At 35.9% G+C, this 22,001-nt stretch overlaps 1 pseudogene; it reads right to left on the reverse strand.

The window, feature by feature from the left end:
• Positions 1 to 202: 202 nt before the first annotated feature.
• LOC123950408 overlaps positions 203 to 22,001 on the reverse strand; it is a 30,434-nt pseudogene continuing 8,635 nt past the window's right edge.

Below are 22,001 nucleotides of genomic sequence, written 5' to 3' on the forward strand. Positions count from 1 at the left end.
CATAAGGAGTAGTCTTGGATGAATGTAGCATCTTTGCATTGTTCTTTTTCTTCAATTTATCTATTGATTGTCACTCTTTGATATAGCTTAGGAATGATCAATAAGACAAAAGAAGTTCTGTTACAATTATAGGAAGGAACAAGCAACATAACATTTTCTGCAGCATGAAGACTTTAAATCCAACTTAGTCTGTGACCTGAAGTTACATCTTCTCGCAGCTGCTTTCAGCTATCTCAAGAGACTTGTGTAGAAAATAGGATGACAGAGCTGGGGACCTGAACTATAAATAATTAGAATACAACAGGAGTGTGAGCAAAATTCCTCAATGTAATTATTAACTGTTAAACAGAATACAGCACCTGATGCCTGCCCTTCTCAGGGCCCAATGCTCCTGACTCCCTGCACCATTCCCCACCCCTGACAGTGCCAGATGCGGCTTTAGTGCAAGTGCCTACATGCTCTCTGTCTTGCGAATGATTTAAAGAACAATGGAAAAGACCCTAAAATAAGATCAGAAATTAACTTGCACTGGTTTGGGATGAAGAAGTTTAAAAAAAAAATCTTCAAAAAAGTTGTAATCTTCATTTTTTTTTATGGTGCTGGCCAATTTTTTTCAAATGACACTAAAAGTTACAGTCTCCAATAGAATATATGCTATGTAATAGAACACTGTATCTGTCAAATGTCTAACACTGTATGTATCATAAACTAGAATAAGGTGCTAGAAATGTGATCACTAAATTTATAAATGAACCTTTAATTGTGTAATTTGAAAGTTCCTATAGCTACATATTTTAACTTCTTTGATTAAACTAGGCAAAATAATGGTAAATAATATGACAATAACAGTTTACTAAAAGTGCTTCTCTACATTTTATCTATTCACTTTATTTAAGTGCTCACAACCAGCAGTGATCTAAGGAATTAACTAAGACTCAGAAATTGGAGTAAATTTTTGAAGTATGGTCATATGACTAAGAAAAATTAGTACTAAAACACAAGTTCAAGGATTTTGGTACAAAAACCTGTGGCTTCCCACTTTGCTACAATTCCCTCCTGAACCACTGCAGTGCCTGCCATCAGGATATACAAAAAATAGTCCCAACACCTGTTTCAGGTTCTTCCCATGCAAGGGAAAAGTGATGAAGAGAGAAAGGAAAGAATCAAAGATAACAAAACTTACTGCTGTTTAGTCCTATTGTGAATCATACACTTCTCTTTCCTCTTTAGACAGACACCATAATTTCCAGGGGTCCTACATGATGGGTCCACAACTACTTTGTATGATTTTTTTTTAAAGATTTTATTTATTTATTTGACCAGGAGAGATCACAGGTAGGCAGAGAGACAGGCAGAGAGAAAGGGGGAGGCAGGCTCCCTGCTGAGCAGAGAACCTGATGTGGGGCTCAATCCCAGGACCCTGTGATCATGACCTGAGCTGAAGGCAGAGGCTTAACCACTGAGCCACCCAGGCACCCCTACTTTGTATGATTGACAATGCTGAACCTGCTCTAGATTGGAGCAATTACAAGTTAATTAATAATCTGCCTAAATGAAGTTTTAAGACACTTACAGAAGAAGAGTAAATAAGCCAGTGGTCCAATGTAAATGAATTATTATATTATGGATTACATGTCAAGCATTTTAGAGAAACATCGGATATAGATGGATAACAAAGGAATCTAACTTGAGAAGAGTTCTCTTCATAAAATATCTATATTTTAACAATAATCAAATATGAGAGGCACAGGAGATCATTTTAGAAATAATTATCATGTTTCATAGAATTTGTAAAATTTGGGGTCTAGGATGAGAATTATATTTTTATATAACACCTTTAGGTCTTAGCTGTTTACATATGCTAATCTGATTAGGAGATAAAGATATATAGTCATTTTCCTCCTTATCTACCATAATACAGCCACCAGGCTTTCCTTCTGTTTCTCTAATAGCCAAGGTTATTTGAGTTCACTATTTTAGGTTTACTTTGACCTCAAGAAGGCTCTTTTTACTTTTCTATTTTATTCATTCTCTCTGACAAACAAATTGGCCTATGATTTAACATATTTCAAATGCTGAGATATGTTTAACCTTTCTCAAATATCTCAATCTCCTCTATATTGCTTTCCTCCAAAGCCTCCAGTGATCTTGAGAGTGCCCTTAGGTTTAAACTTTCTCACACTCAGAATCAGGAAAAAATTAGAAAATATTTTGACATTAATAAAAATGAAGACACAACAAAACAAAACTTATGAAATACAAGTAAAACAATGTTTTGGGGGAAATTTAAAGCAGTAAATATCTATAATAAAAAAGAAAGATCTCTAATCAGTAACCTAAACTTCCACTTTAAGAGACTGAAAACATAAGAGCAGACTAAACCTAAAACAAGAAAAAGGGAAAAAAATAATAAATATTAGATTGAAAAACTAATGAAAATAGAAAACAATAGAGAAAATCAATGAGCCAGAAACATTCAGTTATATTGAGGGGAAAAAAGAAAGGGGGAAATGAAAATAGCTAGCATTAGAAAGGAAATAGAAGTATTGTATTACAGAAATTAAAGTACATATATAAACTTATCTATATCTATATATATTACATAATTTCATGCCAAATGAGGTCACATAACCATGCAGTGAAATATTGCTCAATCACAAAAACAAATAAGTACTAACACATGCCATAACATGATGAACTTTGAAAATATGACATCAAAAGAAAGAACTTGTCACAAAAGATCACACATAATTCCATCTGTACAAAAGTTCTGAGAGGCAAATCTATAAAGACAGAAATTATACTAAAGGTTTTCTAGAATTTGGGGATATGAGAGTGATAAAGGGTATGGGCTCTCATTTCAAAGTAACAAATAGGCTCTACAATTGATTACAGTGATGGAGGCACAACTCTGGAAAATATGTATGTCATGTGAATTGTATCTCAATAAAGATACAATAAAATTGTATCTCAAGAAAACTCAAAAATATGTATGTCATGTGAATTGTATCTCAATATCTCAATAAACTGTATCTAAATAAATGTAGAGACTTTCATATCATCTATCATCATCATCTATCATTCACCATCTATCTATCATCTATCAATCTATTTATCAATCATTTATCTACCTATCATCTATCTATCTATCTATCTACCTACTTATCTATCTATCATCTATGACTTTTAGGACCAATGTAGTGTTCTAATAGGCCCATGCATTTGACACTGATATGTTTTCAGAGCCAGGGCAGTATAGGTGACAAATCAGGATGCTTTCACTGGCCATAGAATAAGTAAAGCCCACACTTACCCAAACTCCAGCTATACAGTCTATTTGATGAGATTTGGGTCTAAGAGAGCAGTAGACAAGAGTCCCATGGAAAAGAAAATTCAGGAAGGTGGCTAAGAACAGGAAAGACATGAAATATATCTTAAACTTCCAAACCAATTATGAGCTTGCAAGGAGCAGTCACCTTCCCTCTAAAAAAATTGTACAGGATGTCACAGTGGGAAATGGAATCACCCAGGTCAGATGCTGCAGGGTAAAAATAACAACAACAACAATTTCATTCCCCTAACTGATTTCAGGGTTTCAGGATAAACTTGTCCCAAGTTTCTACCTATATTTTGGGGGCTAGAGCTTTGACACTTGTTTGCATAACTTGTGACTCTTTGGCACTATCAAAAGGAAACAAAATCTGCATTTTCCATGTTTCTCTAGCTTGTGTTTGAAAGAAGTTAACAGTGACTTATGCAATTCCTTTGAGAATCCAAATTAACTACCAAATTGACTAAACTTAATCTCCAATAAGTATAAGGAATGGGGGCTGGTGTGGCTTAAAATATGGGTACCATCGGAACACTTAAAGCAAATGGACTTCCCTGGAAGAAAATCTCTATGAAAACAGATTAAGGATTTTTTTTTGGATAAATTATATAAAAGCAGGCTTTCATGATACAAAATAAATTATTAAAACATGCTGATAATAGAAGAGAATAGAAAACAGGGTTGCCAGTAATATGGAGGCAACAGATACCATAATGAGTACATCAGGGAAGCATGTTAGTTATTTAGAAAGCTTCCTGAATAAAGTATTTCAGGACTAGGGTATGAAAAGGATATAAGTTAGGAAATAAAACATAAATGACGTGAGACACTTGAATATCCCATATAAATAGCATGCACACATTCTAGAGCTACAGACCACAGCTTCAGTCGGTTGAAATGATATATGCAGAAACATTGGAGCAGATACGTTTTCTGCTCCAAAGAAGGACATGCAGTCTTGCCAACATCAGTGTTGATGGTGCTTCATGGCTTACTCATAGGTTCCTTCCAGGATCATCGTTGCTCTTGCAGGCCCCTTAATACCCTGCAACATTTTAAAGACTTATTTATTTGAGGGAGACAAGCCATCAAGAACCTTAACTATAGGAAACAAACTGAGGGCTGTTAGAGGGGTAGGGGGGCTGAGGTAACTGGAAGACGGGCATTAAGGAAGCCACCTGACATAATGAGCCCTGGGTGTTATGTGCAACTGATGAATAACTCATGAATTACCTCTGAAACTAATAATACACTATGTTAATTAATTGAATTTGAATAAAATTTTAAAAAATTAAAAAAATAAAAATTTATTTATTTTTTTGAGAGAGAGAGTGAGAGAGAGAGTGCATGCAAACAGGAGCAGTGGGAGAGGCAGAGGGGAAGCAGACTCCCCACTGAGTGTGGAACCCATCACACAGCATGGTCCCATGACCCTGAAACCATGATCTGAAGTGAAATCAACAGTCAGACTGCTGCATTTTATTTTGGCTGTTCTACTTGATACTAACAATGATGCCTGGTAAGAAAGCAGGGTAATATCTGTGGGAATTAGGAAGATTTATTTGTGAGATTTATACTACTCTATTGTAGTGATGCATTTAATGTCTTAAAACAATATTGTTTGTAGTCCAATGTTTTATAAATTAAGTTTTTACTTATAGTTCCTCACATAGGCTAGGTTAGAAGAAAAAATTGAATTAGTAAGCATTAAAGTTTGTTCAGAATTATTGCTCCTGTCTATAGTTTTATTGGTGTTATTATTGTAAGGTTGTATCTGTAGCCCCCAGGTTTTCATCACCTTAGAATTCATTTTCTTTCAGAAGACCCCTCAATACCTCCTCCTACATGCAAATAGACTCTTATCTGCTTCTCTAACTAACCCACTAGATAGTTCTTTAACATGCTTATATATGTCTAAAACTTCCCTACACCCATTCTTTTTTTAGGATGAGTTTCCAGAATTAAAAATATTTTGGTTCTGATAAAATAATGATGAAGGCCGTAAAACAAAATAAATTCTTAGGGTTCTGAATACTAAAGAATTTCAGGTAATAAATACTTATTTTTATCAAATTATTAATATGTACTATATATTATCTTCAAAAAGCCAGTAGAAAAGTTTATAAATTTCTAAAGAAATTCATAACACAGAGTATACTTAGGGATTATATCTAGAATTACCTTGGTTAATTAATCATTTTTTAGTTTTGAAAAATGATCAGATGTGGGTTTTTTTTAGAAACAGCCTTGTGACATATTTTCTGCTTAATTGCATGTAGTATCTAATTGGATTTCCACATATAATTTTTAAAATTTATATCTACTATTTAAATAGTTGTTCTGACATTCCTTCAAGCATTTTTATTTAGTAGTTCAAATAATGATTAGTTGCAATTTGTATGAAGAACAAAAAAGTTTTGGAAAATATAAAATTAATTATGCAGTTGATTCATAAGTTGTTTCATTTATCAGTCAAGTCTCTACATGCTATTTACTCAGAAAGGGCCACACACCATCACTCTATTTGTTTTTTTCACTTCCTTTTCTGATTACCCATTATGTTCATTTTCCCCCCTGAGAATGTAGTTGTTTCTTTTAAAGTCACTCCCCCCAATACCAAATATCACCTCATGAACAGAGCTTTTCTGATACAATAGGACATCCACAACCATGCATGATAATGGTTGTAAAACATTGTCATCTAACACAAAACTTTTTTATAAGCCCCATCCTTGTATTTACTCTTGATTTATTTTCTCTGGGAGATCTTATAAAAAAGATCAGCTATCATTTTTCAAAATAAAATTTAAAAATACTAAGGTATAAATATTTTTTTCATACTGCCTATAATTAAAACTATAATAACTTGCAGACACTATCTAGAAGTACCATTAAAATTATTGTCAATAAAAATAACAGAATTTCATAATTAATAGACTGCAGTTGACAATTTCATTGATGTCTTGTAAGCTAAAAAGAGAAAATGAAAGAAAAATATTCTGTTGAAGGATCTGATAGATTAAAAACACTGAGTTCACTTCTCAAACATTTAGGGTCTATGTTACATGGCTCAACATCTATATATGCATGGTGTGTAGAAAATTTCATGTGCTATTTGCAGAGTAATGGTTTCCTCTTATTCTTTTCTCTGATAACAGAGGTGGAGTTTGGAAGGCAATAAGGTTAAAATCCACCATTAAAATCTTCTCCTTCAGAAAAAAAGAAAAGAAAAAATGAGATAACAGTTGTACTTCAAATCAAACCAACCCTTTCTTTTATCATTATCATTTTGAAAATTTGTCATGGAACAATTATTTTGGTTTTCCAGATTTCTTCAACTTTGTGAAGATCAACAATTCTCACAATCAAAACTCAAAGGTCAATTTTCAGTTTCAATTCCTTTGAGTGTTTTACATTGAGGACTCTACTGATCAGTATTACTGGAAACTGTCCTTTCTTGGTCTCTGTGGTGATGTTGTATCTATCTATCTACCTATGATTTTATCAACATTTTTGAACATTCTTTTAAATCTCATTCATGAATTAAAGTTGTCCAAATCTATGGAGGCCCTCATGTCTAGCAGGCTTAGTTCCACTTTTTTTCTGGCAGTGTATTTATATATAAGCTCTATCTCAAATGATAGTCAATATTTCACTACTTTCCTAGCTTTATTTCTTGGAATTCCACAGGGTTTGGAAATATTGCCATAAGAGCAATTACAATGCAGTTGTTAATGTAATGTTGTATTCCATCTTTCTATCTCTAGGATGTAATATAATGTCTGTCACATAAAAATTGTTGAAGGGTTAATGGACAGATTGATGAATTAACTAACTTACTTTGCTTTGTGACCCATATGACCTCATCCGTAGGCTCTGTTAACTTCTGACTTTCAGATGGGTATTGTCAGGCCGATAGTGGGAGAGAGTCAAGTATGATCAGGATGTTTAGTCTTACTAACTTCCTCCCACCCCAGTTTTCTTCTATCAGGGTTGCTATGATTTCGAGGTGAACATTACTTGAAGACCTTTACTGAAGACTGTCAGGTCACCATTTCCATATAGGTGGGGTGGGAGATTATAGCCTATTTTTATTGCTCATTGGCCTTACCCAAAAGAAAAGTAAACTTTCTTATATCTATATAATGGCAGGTAATATTACAACTTGGAGAAAGTCACTCACTGAAGTTAGGGTCTTACCCTTACAATGAGACTAGAGATAGAGTTGCTATCTTCCCTAATGATTACATTTTGAAAGGATGGCTCTCAGGTCCTTGAGAAAGATAGTCTTGGGATATAAAACTGGTAAGAAGATTTATAAAAGATTTACACCTCAAAGTGACAGAGAAATAATTTTCAGTCACTTCTTTTTTTTAATAAGTGCTCTAGGGAAAGGGAAGCAATAGACCTCTGTGGTTAGGTTATTAGGTTCTCTAAAGATCTATGTGATAGAGAGGTCAGGGCTTAGAGGCAGGAATAAACCCGTTTAAAGCTTGGTCAAGCTGGGGAAATTTTAAGGCCATCTTGCTGAGCATAATTGAAAAGGAAAGTACAAAAGACCCTGTAGAGAGGATGGCTCACACAGATGTCATGTACAAGCATATAAAAAAAAGCTCAGTAAGCCTGAAGCATCATAACAGGAGAGCAAGTATTTTGGAGATAAGTCCATAGCAGTTAGAACATAAAAGTCTTACAAATAAGTTGTAATATAATCTGGTTCAGCAAATTAAACATGATTTAAAAACTAAGGAAGGCACAAATGTCTCACCAAAAAAGCAAAACCAGAAAAAAAAAAATGATCTCACTGAGTCTAAGAGAAGAGCACTTCATTAATACAAGTGTGAGCAAACAATGCAGAGGTGAAGGCTCAGAACAATTTATAGATGTCCTGCGACATCTATTTGAAGTCTCTCTGTGATCCTTAAGACTGAAATCTTAATAATGTTGTGAAGAAAGGAACTAGATGTAAAGAGTTGAGGAAATAGAGAATTATAGTTGAAAATATGAAAGCAGAGCATTCTATAGAACTTTCAAGAAGTCCGGCAGTAAGAGGAAAGAAAAGTAAAATACTGTGATTCTTCATATTGAATAAAATTTTTAAGTGATATTTCTGTATTGCTATATATTAGGATAATTCCACAGGCTTGGCCATTTGAGTTTTTCCTCTTCGCTCAATCTACCTAGTTGATCAAGACTTTGTTTGGTGGATAAAAACAAACTTCTCATCAGAAATACATTTAGTTCGCGTGAGTTTATTCCATGCTGATCTCCAGCTGTCTGGACTAAACCCTCTCTAGATGCATTTGTTCCATGTCCTGATATTTGGTCTGCTTGATAACAGTGACTTAACTGGTCGTATTCTCAACAGTTGTTCAGAAATCTCTGAATCAATTGGGCACTTCCCAGTCAACACTATAACTCAACCTTATCCAGATTCAAAGCTTATTAAGATATTTTGTACAGATCCTTCTAACTTATGATGGAGTTTTGTGAGGGTAAATCCATGGTAAATTAAAAATATTGTAAGTAAAAACATATTTAAAAGCCTAAACTACCAAACATCATAACTTAGACCACTTAACTTAAATGTGGTCAGAACACTTAGATTAGCCTACAGTTAGGAAAATCATCTAACACAAAACCCATTGTGTAAGGACTATCTCCTGTGAAGTACTGAATACTGTACTGAAAGTGAGACACAGAGTGGTTGTGCGGGTACAGGATGATTGCAAATGTATCAGTTGTTCATCCTTGTGATCACATGGCTGACTGGCAGCTGTACCTCCCTGCCACTGCCCAGTGTCACCAGAGAGAATTACACTGATGCCTCTAGTCGGAAAGGATCCAAATCCAAAACTCAAAGTATAGTGTCTACTGAATGCATATGACTTTTGCACAATCATAATGTTGAAAAATAGTCAATTGAACTATCCTAAGTTGGGAACTGTCTTTGTACTGCTTAAGGCTGCAGTGTCAATAAGGCATGCTAAGCTTCAAGTTTGCCAGTAAATCTGGAAATACCCTTTCCAAAAAACTACTCACTCTAGTACTAAGTCATTCTACCACCTTGAATAGAATACTGATCGATAGGTAAAAGGACCAAATTGGAGGCACAAAGAATGTGTTGAGAGGTGGAATATTAGAAAGTTATTGGGACAGAGAGGGAAAGAAGTTAGGTGGAGAGTATGGGGAAATGGAATATGTAACAAGGCAGGTGTATTGGACATTTCAGAGTCTATGATACGCTGTTTCTTCAAGGGAAAGTGTAAAAATGAGAAATGTGTGAGTCATAGAATGAGTCACTAAAATAAATCATGATCTGTTTGTCTTCAGGATGTATTCTCTGTTTACTGTAGATCTAGGTTTGAGAAGAACATCATAGTACACTTGCCAAAGACGTATTGTTTTTTAAGTTTTACCTCAGAAAACTACTTTTTTCTAGTTTTGCATATGATCTATAGTTTTTCCAAGGAATCGTCATATTATATGATGATTATATATATATATATATATAATATATATACAGTGTTACTTTATTCTCAATCATTTTTTAAATAAACCTTTAACTATATTAATTATTGTAATGTATAAAATTGATTATAATATAATATAACTGAAGAATTAGGATTGAGTTTTAGGCTGAAAAATACTATATACCTAAGAATAATAGAGTTACTATATTATTTATTAATAACTACATGCATGTTTTAGTATAGCTACTTAAAAGGCATTTTTTAAAGGAAATATTTTTGTGTTTTTGTGTAGCTAATAAAGCATAGCATAAGCACTCAATAAACTTATAAATAGAATAAAATTATCAGGAATCAAGATAGCAGAGAAGTAGCAAGCTGAGATGACATCAGGTAGCAGGAGATCAGCTAGATAGTTTATCAAACCATTCTGAACACCTACAAACCCAACAGGAGATTGAAGAGAAGAGCAGAAATTCTAGAAACAGAAAATCGACCACTTTCTGAAAGGTAGGACTGGCAGAGAAGTAAATCCAAAGTGACAGGAAGATAGACCGCGGGGGAAGGGGCCAGCTCCCAGCAAGCGGTGGAGCAACAGAGCACAAAATTAGAACTTTTAAAAGTCTTCTTCACTGAGGGAAATCACTCCAGAGGCTAAGCTGGGATGAAACCCACACGGGGACAGCATGGTCTCAGGTCCTGCGGGTCACAGAAGGATCGCAGTGGGGAGGTGTCTGAGTGTCACAGAGTTCACAGGTATGAGAGTGGGGAAGCTGGGTACAGCGACAGAGCTGAGGAGTGAGCTCTCAACTTGGAGTTACCTTAAACTGTGATCTGTGGCACAGTCAGACCACTGCTCTTTGAGAAGGGACCCCACAAGATACAGGGAGACACCCCTGGAAGAGTGCAGGGATCTGCAGGGTTTGGAGACTCCTGGTGAGGCTGTGTGCCAGAGACAGAGATGCTTGGTCACAGGCTGAGTGAGCTCGGAGTGCAGCTGGAAACCAGAGAGATGGGAGTGATTGAGCACTTTTCTCCGAGGGCGCACAGATGAGTGGGGCCCAAAGCTCTTGGCTCCTCCGGGGCAGAGATTGGGAGGCTGCCACTTTCATTCCCACCTTCTGGAAATCTATGGAGAGCGTTCAGGGAACAAAAGCTCCCAAAAGCAAACCAGAGCGGATTCTTAGCCAGGCCCCTGGTAAAGGTCGTGCAATTCAGCCTTGGGCAAAGACACTTGAGAATCACTACAACAGGCCCCTCCCCTAGAAGATCAGCAAGGAATCCAGCTAAGACCAACTTCACTTACCAAGGAGAACAGTGGAATTCCAGAGGAGGAGAAAGCAAAGCATGGAATTCATGGGTTTCTTCCCATCAATCTTTACTTTTGCAAAGTTAATTAATATTTTTTAATTTTATTTTTTACTTATGCTAAAAAATTTTTAACTTTTCCTCTTTCCTCTTAACATTTTTTAACTAGTTTATCTTAACAATAACTTTCATTAAAAAAAAACACTTTTTTTGAAACTTCATTATTATAGTCATATTTTATCCTTCATTGTATCTAACTTTATTTTTTGTAGACACATAGGGTTTTTTTCTTCTAAACAAAATTTGGGATACAACTTCTTCTAACAGATCAATATACCCTAAATCTAGCACAGGGCATTGTTCTAGTCTCCAGCCTGAGCAAATTCTCTCCACTTTCTTTTCTTTATTCTCCCAATCAACGTATCATATCAACTCCTTTTTTAGAACTTTTAAAAAAAAATTTTCATCTTTATAGTCATATTCCATCTCTTCATTGTGTTTACCCTTATATATGTTTTTCATTCTTTAAAATTTTGGGAGGTACTTTCTTCTAAGAGACCAATATACTCCCAAAATTAAGTGGGTGATCCTGGTCTATTTACCAGTCTAATATGTATATTTTCTTTTTTATATTTTTTCTTTTTAAAAATTTTTTGTCTGAACTTCTTTTTACCCCCTTTCTTCCTCCCATGATTTGGGGTCTCTTCTGATTTGGTTAAAGCACATTTTCTTGGGGTCTTTGCCACCCTTTTAGCATTTTATTCTCTCCTTCATATATTCTTATTGGATAAAATGAGAAGGCTGAAAAAACTCACCACACAAAAAAAGAACAAAATGCAGTATGGAAGGCTAGGGACCTAATCAATATGGACATACCTTGAATGTAAATGGGCTAAATGCCCCAATCAAAAGACACAGGGTATCAGAATGGATAAAAAAACAAAAACAAAAACAAAAACAAAAAAACCACATCAATATATTGTCTACAAGAAACTCATTTTAGACCCAAGACACCTCCAGATTTAAAGTAAGGGGTGGAAAACAATTTACCATGCTAATGGACACCAAAAGAAAGTTGGGGTGGCAATCCTTATATCAGATCAATTAGATTTTAAGCCAAAGACTATAATAAGAGATGAGAAGGACACTATATCATACTCAAAGGGTCTTTCCAACAAGAAGATCTAACAATTTTAAATACCTATGCCTCTACATGGGAGCAGCCAACTATATAAACCAATGAATAACAAAATCAAAGAAACACATTGACAATAATACAATAGTAGTAGGGGACTTTAACTGTTAAAGACAGATCATCCAAGCAAAAGGTCAACAAGAAAATAAAAGCCTTAAATGACACACTGGACCAGATGGACATCACAGATATCTTCAGAACATTCCATCCCAAAGCAACAGAATACACATTCTTCTCTAGTGCACATGGAACATTCTCCAGAATAGATCACATCCTGGGTAATAAATCAGGTCTCAACCGGTATCAAAAGATTGGGATCATTCCCTGCATATTTTCAGACCACAATGCTCTGAAGCTAGAACTCAATAACAAGAGAAAATTTGGAAAGAACCCAAATATGTGGAGACTAAACAGCATCCTTCTAAAGAATGAATGGGTCAACCAGGAAGTTAAAGAAGAATTGGAAAAATTCATGGAAACAAATGATAATGAAAACACAATGGTTCAAAATCTGTGGGACACAGCACAGGCACTCTTGAGAGGAAAGTATATAGCAATACAAGCCTTTCTCAGGAAACAAGAAAGTTCTCAAATACACAACCTAGCCCTACACCTAAAGGAGTTCGAGAAAGAACAACAAAGAAAGCCTAATCCCAGCAAGAGAAGAGACATAATAAAGATCAGAGCAGAAATCAATGAAATAGAAACAACAACAACAACAAAAACCAAAAACAAAAAACAAAACCACAATAGAACAAACCAACAAAACTAGGAGCTGGTTCTTTAAAAGAATTAATACAATTGATAAACCCCTGGCCAGACTTATCACAAAGAAAAGGGAAAGGACCCAAATAAATAAAATCATGAATGAAAGAGGAGAGATCACAACCAACACCAAAGAAATACAATATAAGAATGTATTATGAGCAACTCAATTGGTCCTAAAAGATTGGGATCATTCCCTGCATATTTTCAGACCACAATGCTCTGAAGCTGGAACTCAACAACAAGAGGAAAGTTGGAAAGAACTCAAATACATGGAGGCTAAGGAGCATCCTACTAAAGAATGAATGGGTCAGCCAGGAAATTAAAGAAGAATTGAAAAAAATTCATGGAAACAAATGATAATGAAAACACAACTGTTCTAAGTCTGTGGGACACACCAAAGGCAATCCTGAGAGGAAGTATATAGAGATACAAGCCTTTCTCAAGAAATAAGAAAGGTCTCAAGTACATGACCTACACCTAAAGGAGCTGGAGAAAGAACAGCAAAGAAAGCCTAACCCCAGCAGGAGAAGAGACATAATAAAGACCAGAGCAGAAATCAATGAAATAGAAACAAACAAACAAACAAAACATAGAACAAATCAAGAAAACTAGGAGCTGGTTCTTTGAAAGATTTAATAAGATTGATAAACCCCTGGCCAGACTTATCAAGAAGAAAAGAGAAAGGACCCAGATTAATAAAATCATGAATGAAAAAGGAGAGATCACAACCAACACCAAAGAAATACAAAAAAGTATAAGAATATTAGCCAATAGGATCCAACAGTACATTAAAAGCATTGTTCACGGGCGCCTGGGTGGCTCAGTGGATTAAGCTGCTGCCTTTGGCTCAGGTCATGATCTCAGGGTCCTGGGATCGAGCCCCGCATCGGGCTCTCTGCTCAGCAGGGAGCCTGCTTCCTCCTCTCTCTCTGCCTGCCTCTCTACCTACTTGTGATCTCTCTCTCTGTCAAATAAATTAAAAAAAAAAAAAAAAAAAAAAAGCATTGTTCACCACGACCAAGTGGGATTTATTCCAGGGCTGGCAGGTTGGTTCAACTTCCACAAATCAATTCATGTAATACAATACATTAATAAAAGAAAGAACAAGAACTAAATGATGCTCTTAATAGATGCTGAAAAAGCACTTGACAAAGTACAGCATCCTTTCTTGATCAAAACTCTTCACAGTGTAAGCATAGAGGGTACATACCTCAATATCATCAAAGTCATCTATGAAGAACCCACAGTGGATATCATTCTCAATGGAGAAAAACAGAGAGCTTTTCTGCTAAGGTCAGGAACACAGCAGGGATGTCCATTATCACCACTGCTATTCAACATAGTTCTAGAAGTCCTAGCCTCAGCAATCAGACAACAAAAAGAAATTAAATACATTCAAATCAGCAAAGAAGAAGTCAAACTATCACTCTTTGCAGGTGATATGATACTTTATGTGGAAAATCCAAAAGACTCCACTCCAAATTTTCTAGAACTTGTACAGGGATTCAGTAAAGTGTCAGGATGTAAAATCAATGCACAGAAATCAGTTGCATTTCTATATACAAACAACAAGAGAGAAGATAGAGAAATTAAGGAGTCAATCCCATTTGCAATTGCACCCAAAAGCATAAGATACCTAGGAATAAACCTAACCAAAGAGGCAAAGAATCTATACTCAGAAAACTATAAAGTACTCATGAAAGAGATTGAGGAAGACACAAAGAAATGGAAAAATGTTCCATACTTATGGATTGGAAGAACAAATATTGTGAAAATGTCTATGCTACCTAAAGCAATCTACACTTTTAATGCAATCCCTATCAAAATATCATCAGTTCTAACAAACTGGGGGTTGCTGGGGGGAGGTGGGGTTGGGAGAGAGGAGGGGGTTATGGACATTGGGGAGGGTATGTGCTATGATGAGTGCTGTGAAGTGTGTAAACTTGGCAATTCACAGACCTGTACCCCTGGGGATAAAAATACATTATATGTTAAAAAAAAAAAAAAAAAAAGAAAGGATGAATACCCAACTTTTGTAGCAACATGGACAGGACTGGAAGTGGTTATGCTGAGTGAAATAAGTCAAGCAGAGAGAGTCAAGTATCATATGGTTTCACTTATTTGTGGAGCATAACAAATGACATGGAGGACATTGGGAGATGGAGAGGAGAAGGAAGTTGAGGGAAATTGGTAGGGAAGGCGAACCATAAGAGACTATGGACTCTGAAAAACAACCTGAGGGTTTTAAAGGGGCTGGGGGTGGGACATTGGGGGAACCAGGTGGTGGGTGATAGGGAGGGCATGTATTGCATGGAGCACTGGGTGTTGTGCAAAAACAATGAATACTGTTATGCTGAAAAAATAAATTAATTAATTAAAAAAAATAAAAAAAGTCATCAGTTCTGTTCAAAGAAATGGAACAAATAATCCTAAAATTTATATGGAACCAGAAAAGACTGTGAACAGCCAGAGGAATATTGAAAAAGAAAACCAAAGTTGGTGGCATCACAATTCCAGACTTTAAACTCTATTACAAAGCTGTCATCATCAAGACAGTATGGTACTGGCACAAAAACAGACACATAGATCAATGGAACAGTATAGAGAGCCCAGAATTTGATCCTCAACTGTATGGTCAACTAATCTTGACAAAGCAGGAAAGAATGTCCAATGAAAAAAAGACAGTCTCTTCAACAAATGGTGTTGGGAAAATTGGACAGTCACATGCAGAAAAATGAAACTGGACCATTTCCTTATGCCACATACAAAAACAGCAATAATAGACTCAAAATGGTGGAAGGACCTCAGTGTGAGAAAGGAATCCATCATAATCCTTGAGGAGAACACAGGCAGCAACCTCTTCAACCTCAGACTCAGCCAACTTCTTCCTAGGAACATCGCCAAAGACAAGGGAAGAAAGGGCAAAAATGAACTATTGGGACTTCATCAAGATCAAAAGCTTTTGCACAGCAAAGGAAATAGTTAACAAAACCAAAAGACAACTGACAGAATGGGAGAAAATATTGGCAAATGACATATCAGATAAAGGGCTAGTATCCAAAATCTATAAAGAACTTATCAAACTCAACTCCCAAAAAACAAACAATCCAATCAAGAAATAGGTAGAGGACATGAACAGACATTTCTGCAAAGAAGACATCCAGATGGCCAACAAACACATGAAAAAGTGCTCCACATCACTCAGCATCAGGGAAATACAAATCAAAACCACAATGAGATACCACCTCACACCAGTCAGAATGGCTAAAATTAACAAGTCAGGAAATGACAGATGCTGGTGAGGATGCGGAGAAAGGGGAACCCTTCTACACTGTTGGTTGGAATGCAAGCTGGTGCAACCACTCTGAAAAACAGCATGGAGGTTCCTCAAAAAGGTGAAAATAGAGCTACCTTATGACCCAGCAATTGCACTACTGGGTATTTACCTAAAGATACAAATGTAGTGATCCAATGGGGTACATGAACCCGAATGTTTATAGGAGCAATGTCCACGATAGCTGAACTATGGAAAGAACCTGGATGTCCATCAACAGATGAATGGATAAAGAAGAGGTGGTATAGATATACAATGGAATACTATGCAGTCATCAAAAGAAATGAAATCTTGCCATTTGCATCAATGTGGATGAAACTAGAGGTTATTATGCTTAGCAAAATAAGTCAATCAGAGAAAGACAGTTATCATATGATCTCCCTGATATGAGGAAGTGGAGATGTAACATGGGGTGTTTAGGTGCTAGGAAAAGAATAAATGAAACAAGATAGGATCAGGAGGGAGACAGACCATAAGAGACACTTAATCTCAAAAAACAAACTGAGGGTTGCTGGGGGGAGGGGTTAGGGAGAGGGTGGTGGGGTTATAGACATTGGGGAAGGTATGTGCTATGGTGAGTGCTGTGAAGTGTATAAACCTGGCGATTCACAGACCTGTACCCCTGGGGCTAATAATACATTATATGTTAATAAAAATTTTTTTAAAAAAGTCAAAATAGGATAACAGAAAAGAAAGAAGAAAATTATGTCTTAAAATAATCATCTTATGTAATGTAATGGGTAGTAAAGACAACAGTTCAAAGTCTTAATGATGCACTTTTTTTTCATTGTTAATGTACTATATTTCAGTCCTGTATTTTAGGTTTTTCATCTAGAGTCTCTACTACATTAACCTTTACATTGTCTAGCCTAATTGCCAAAAACAACAACAAACAACAACAAAAGATACCTTTGCTAAGTTAAGAAGTTTAATATAGATCTTTTTTATAGAGAGGGATGCATATCTTGATTAGATGTCAACATAATAATAATATTAGTCAGGGTTGTGTAACTATAAGAACAAATGCCTTCCTAAATTTCTGGGGCTAACGTAATAAAATTTCAGTTCTCATTTGTGTGAAGTCCAGTACATTTGGTCCCCATTAGGCAGCCCTTGTGGTCAGCTCCTTTCTATGCTCTGACTCATGCTCTGATTCTCATATTGTGTCTGCCATTTTCTAGGGTCTGGGAGAGGAGAGAGACAAAGTATACTGAATTACTGAATATTGCTTTTTGTTCAGTTTTTCTTTTCTTTCTGATTTATTTATTTATTTGAGAGAGACAGAGAATAAAAGAAAAAGCACACAAGTAGGGTGAGGAGCAGAGGGAGAAGCAGACTCCCCACTGAGCAGGGAGTCTGAGGCAAGGATCAATCCTGGGACTAAAGGATCATGACCCAATCCAAAGGCAGATGCTTAACAACTGAGTCACTCAGGTGCCCCAGGAAACAAATGTTTTTAAATATCTCTAGCCACAACGGAAGAAATAAACACTGATAAATACAATCAACCTCTACCACAGTTAAAAAATCTTTCTCTTTTAGGGGTCACCTGGGTGGCTCATTGGGTTAAAGCCTCTGCCCTCGGCTCAGGTCATAATCCCAGCATCCTGGGATCAAGGCCCGCATAGGGCTCTCTGCTCAGCAGGGAGCCTGCTTTCCTTCCTCTCTGCCTGCCTCTCTGCCTACTTGTGATCTCTATCTGTCAAATAAATAAATAAAAATCTTAAAAAAAAGTCTTTCTCTTTTATTAACATTGTATAAATATGAATTATTTTATGTTGAGATCTATGGTTGATGTAAAAAACTTTGAGTAATAGAAATAAACTATTATCTTTATTACTCAGTGAAGACTTAACGGAAAATAATTTGGCAACAGTAACAGTTAATTTAGATTTAACATTTAAATCCAGCAGTGCTGATGCTATACACTAAATCACTGTTTAAGGTCTGTTAAAATAATTAAAAAAAAAAAAAGAGTGAAGACCACATTCAAGTATAGACATTTTGGTCACTAGGAGAAGTTATATAATCTGTATTTATATATAATTTATTATAATCTGGCATAAATAGTCAGGTCCAACATAGATGAAGGGTTTTTTTTGTTTTGTTTTGTTTTTTTTTTTAAGATTTATTTTTACTTTCTAGAGAGAGAGAGAGAGACCACAAGTAAGACTGGCAGAGAGAGAGAAAATCTCAAGCAGACTCTGGCCAAGTGTGAAGCTTAATGCAGGGCTTGATCTCACAACCCTGAGATCATGATCTGAGTAGAAACCTAGAGTCAAACACTTAACTAACTGTGCCACCCAGGTGCCGCTAGATAAAGTCATCATAATGATGAAGTTTTAGAATATAAGTGAGGGTCAGTAGGGTGAGGTCCAGAGCTGATGACCAAGAAAGAATTCTTGAGACATTTTTGGTGCAAAATGGTGGTTTATTCATGCACAGGACCCACAGGCAGAAAGAGTTACTGCCCCAGGAGTGAGGAGTGGTCCATTGTATACTTGCAAGTTGGGAGGGAGTCAGGGATGGCATAAGTCTCTAAGGAATTTTGGAAGCAAGGTTTCCAGGACCTTGAGAGGCTAGCTATTGTTGGGAAAAAGGTTATTCATTATCAGTAATAAAACCTTTGTTATGAGACCATTCAGATGTATATCAGTGGGCCGTATGCTTAGGAATGACTATCAACGCATATTTCGGAAGAGTTTAGAGATAAAGGAAATTTCCAAAGGAATGGTTAAAGTAGATTTACAGGATCCTGAATGGGATTAGGGATCAATCAGTCTAGGATTGCCCTTTGCCCTTAGCAAAGCCTTAAGGTGGAGGTCATTGAGTCCCTAGAGGAGTGTCACTCTGCCTGTTTCAAGGGCTTGTCAGTGGATAAGGACATTTAATAACTTTTCTTCTGCCTCTGTTTCTCACATCGATAGTATAGTATAGTATAGCACAGTATAGTATAGTAAAAGAACCGCAAATTTAAATATTTTTAAAAATTCTTAAAGACAAAATTGATTCACATCACTACCCAAATTGGTCTTATTCTACTTGATTTTGATCAATTTAAAATGATGTTAAACAGTCTAATAGAGGGGCAGTTGGTTAAGCATATGGCTTTGGCTCAGGTCATGATCCCAGGGTCCTGGGATTGAATCCCTGCTCAGCAGGCAGCAGGCTTCTTCCTCTCCCCTGCTTGTGCTCTCATTCTCTCTCTCAAATAAATAATAAAATAAAAATAGTCTAACAGAATATTAAAATGCTATACATTTCTCTCAAAAATACTTTAGAGTAATGCAAAATCAAAAGAAATAGCCTTCATATTAACTTTCCCCCAAGACAATTTCTCTCTGATCACTGCTCGTTATTTAACGATACTTTCAATATTAGTAATCTGTTGGTCCAAATGTTTCACGTTGAGCTGTTATTTACATGTGCTGTCTTTTCACTTGCCCACCAAATCTGTCAAAATGCAAATTGCACTCTCTGACCTGAAGTACAGCAGGGCACAGCCTGGCTCTTTTTTGTACAAAACCACCAACAGATTTGTTAACAGCTGCTCCTGGGGTCTGTGCACGTAATGGAAACTTCAGAACCTTGCAGGACCTACAGTTCCTATGTCTGCAGAACAGGAATCATTTAACAGTATGTGACACTTTTGGCAATGTGTAATTAAAGGACTTGTTTTAGCAAAATTACACACTGTGAAACACACAATGGGGGGGGGGTAAAATGCATGAGTGTATGATTTAGATTGTGGCAGAGAATGAGCACAGCTGGAAGTTTGACAATTTTGTCCCGAGGTCAGATTTAGAAAAATAATTCACTATATATTTCAATCTTGTTCAGGTAACGAATGGATCAATAAAATGATTAAAAATATCTTTCCTCCTTTTTCTGCTAATTAAGACTGGGGAAGATGATAAGCAGTTCCACAGTATGACAATCTATAGGTTATCATTTAATTTGGATGCCACCATCGCCTTTTCAAAGTATTGATATTTGATTTATAGGGAATAAAGTAAAGAGAATTTCAGTGAGTCTGACTTGTGTTACCCTGAACACATACGTTTCGATTTTGATTCAAGAGATGTAATAGATCTTTAAAACAGGTTAGCTTTGGATCAATGGGGTTAGCATATTGGGTCATATTTCTTTTAGAATCTGCTCATTAACTGCTCTTCATCATTTGCTACTAAAGGCAAAGGCAATCCTATAGTTTAGAAACTATTTAAAAAAATATATTAGGTGGGGCGCCTGGGTGGCTCAGTGGGTTAAAGCCTCTGCCTTCAGTTCAGGTCATGATCCCGGGATCCTGGGATCGAGCCCCGCATCGGGCTTTCTGCTTGGCAGGGAGCCTGCTTCCTCCTCTCTCTCTGTCTGCCTCTCTGCCTGCTTGTGATCTCTGTCTGTCAAATAAATAAATAAAATCTTAAAAAAAAAATAAAAAATATATTAGGAACTAGAAAGAAGAAATGTGGTATGTTCCATTCCTGAGAGTTGTAAATCCCATTACTAGTTAATAACTTAACATGATTAACTATATTTCAGTTACTGCTACTACTGAGAAACATTGACCCTCTTTGAATGTCTATCACCACTGACTACATCTGAAATGCATGTAAATGAAATTATGCCATATGTACATCTTGGTCTAGATTTTTATGCTTAACATTATGTTAGTGAGATTTATCAGTGCTATTATACATAATGCTAGTTCATTCATTTTCATTGACATAAAGCTCTCCATTAATATGAATGTGACAGTGTATATCTAGCTAATAGTGATAGACATTTTATGTATTAAAAGTAATGTTGATATAAAGATTGTTTTTTCTTGTATTTTTAAAAAAGATTTTATTTATTCATTTGAGACGGAGCATGAGAGGGGGAGTGTGAAACAGACTCCCTGATGAGCCTGGAACACAAGGGACGATGATGTAGGGCTCTATCTAAGGACCCAGAGATCATCATCTGAGCGGAAGGCAGACTCTGAGCCATCTGAGCCACCCAGGCGCCCCTTTTTTTTCACGTATTTTGATGAGCCTATGTATTCATTTTGTTAGGCATATACTTCTATATAAAATTGCTGTTTTACAAATTATATATGTAGGCTTAGTTTCAGCAAATATTGTCGAACAATTTTCCAAAGGGAGTATACCAAGTAACACTATATGTTACATCAATATATAAAAGTTCCATATCCTTAATCCAATGCTTAGAAATGGAAATATCTTAGTATATTCTAGCCATTCTAGCAAATGTAGAGTAGTAATTCATTGTTGTTTTGACTTTCATTTTCCTAATGATGAATAAGGTGGCACATCTTTTCACATTTGTTGATCACTGGATGGCCTTTATTTGAAACCCCTGACCAACTCGTTAGCCTTTGTTTATTGGATTGTCTATCTTGATATTGTTGATGTGAAATACTTTTTGTACTCTCAATATTTGTCATTCATAAATACACATACATGACACACATGTTTACATGCAATCTTCTCCTATGGCTTGCCTTTTCAAACTCCTACTATTATGTTTTGAGAAACAGAATTTATTACTTTAATAAAGTCCAATTTGTCAGTTTTCCTTTTCCTTAGGTTA

The sequence above is a fragment of the Meles meles genome, chromosome 9 (assembly GCF_922984935.1).
Source record: "Meles meles chromosome 9, mMelMel3.1 paternal haplotype, whole genome shotgun sequence".
NCBI classification, from domain to species: Eukaryota; Metazoa; Chordata; class Mammalia; order Carnivora; family Mustelidae; genus Meles; species Meles meles.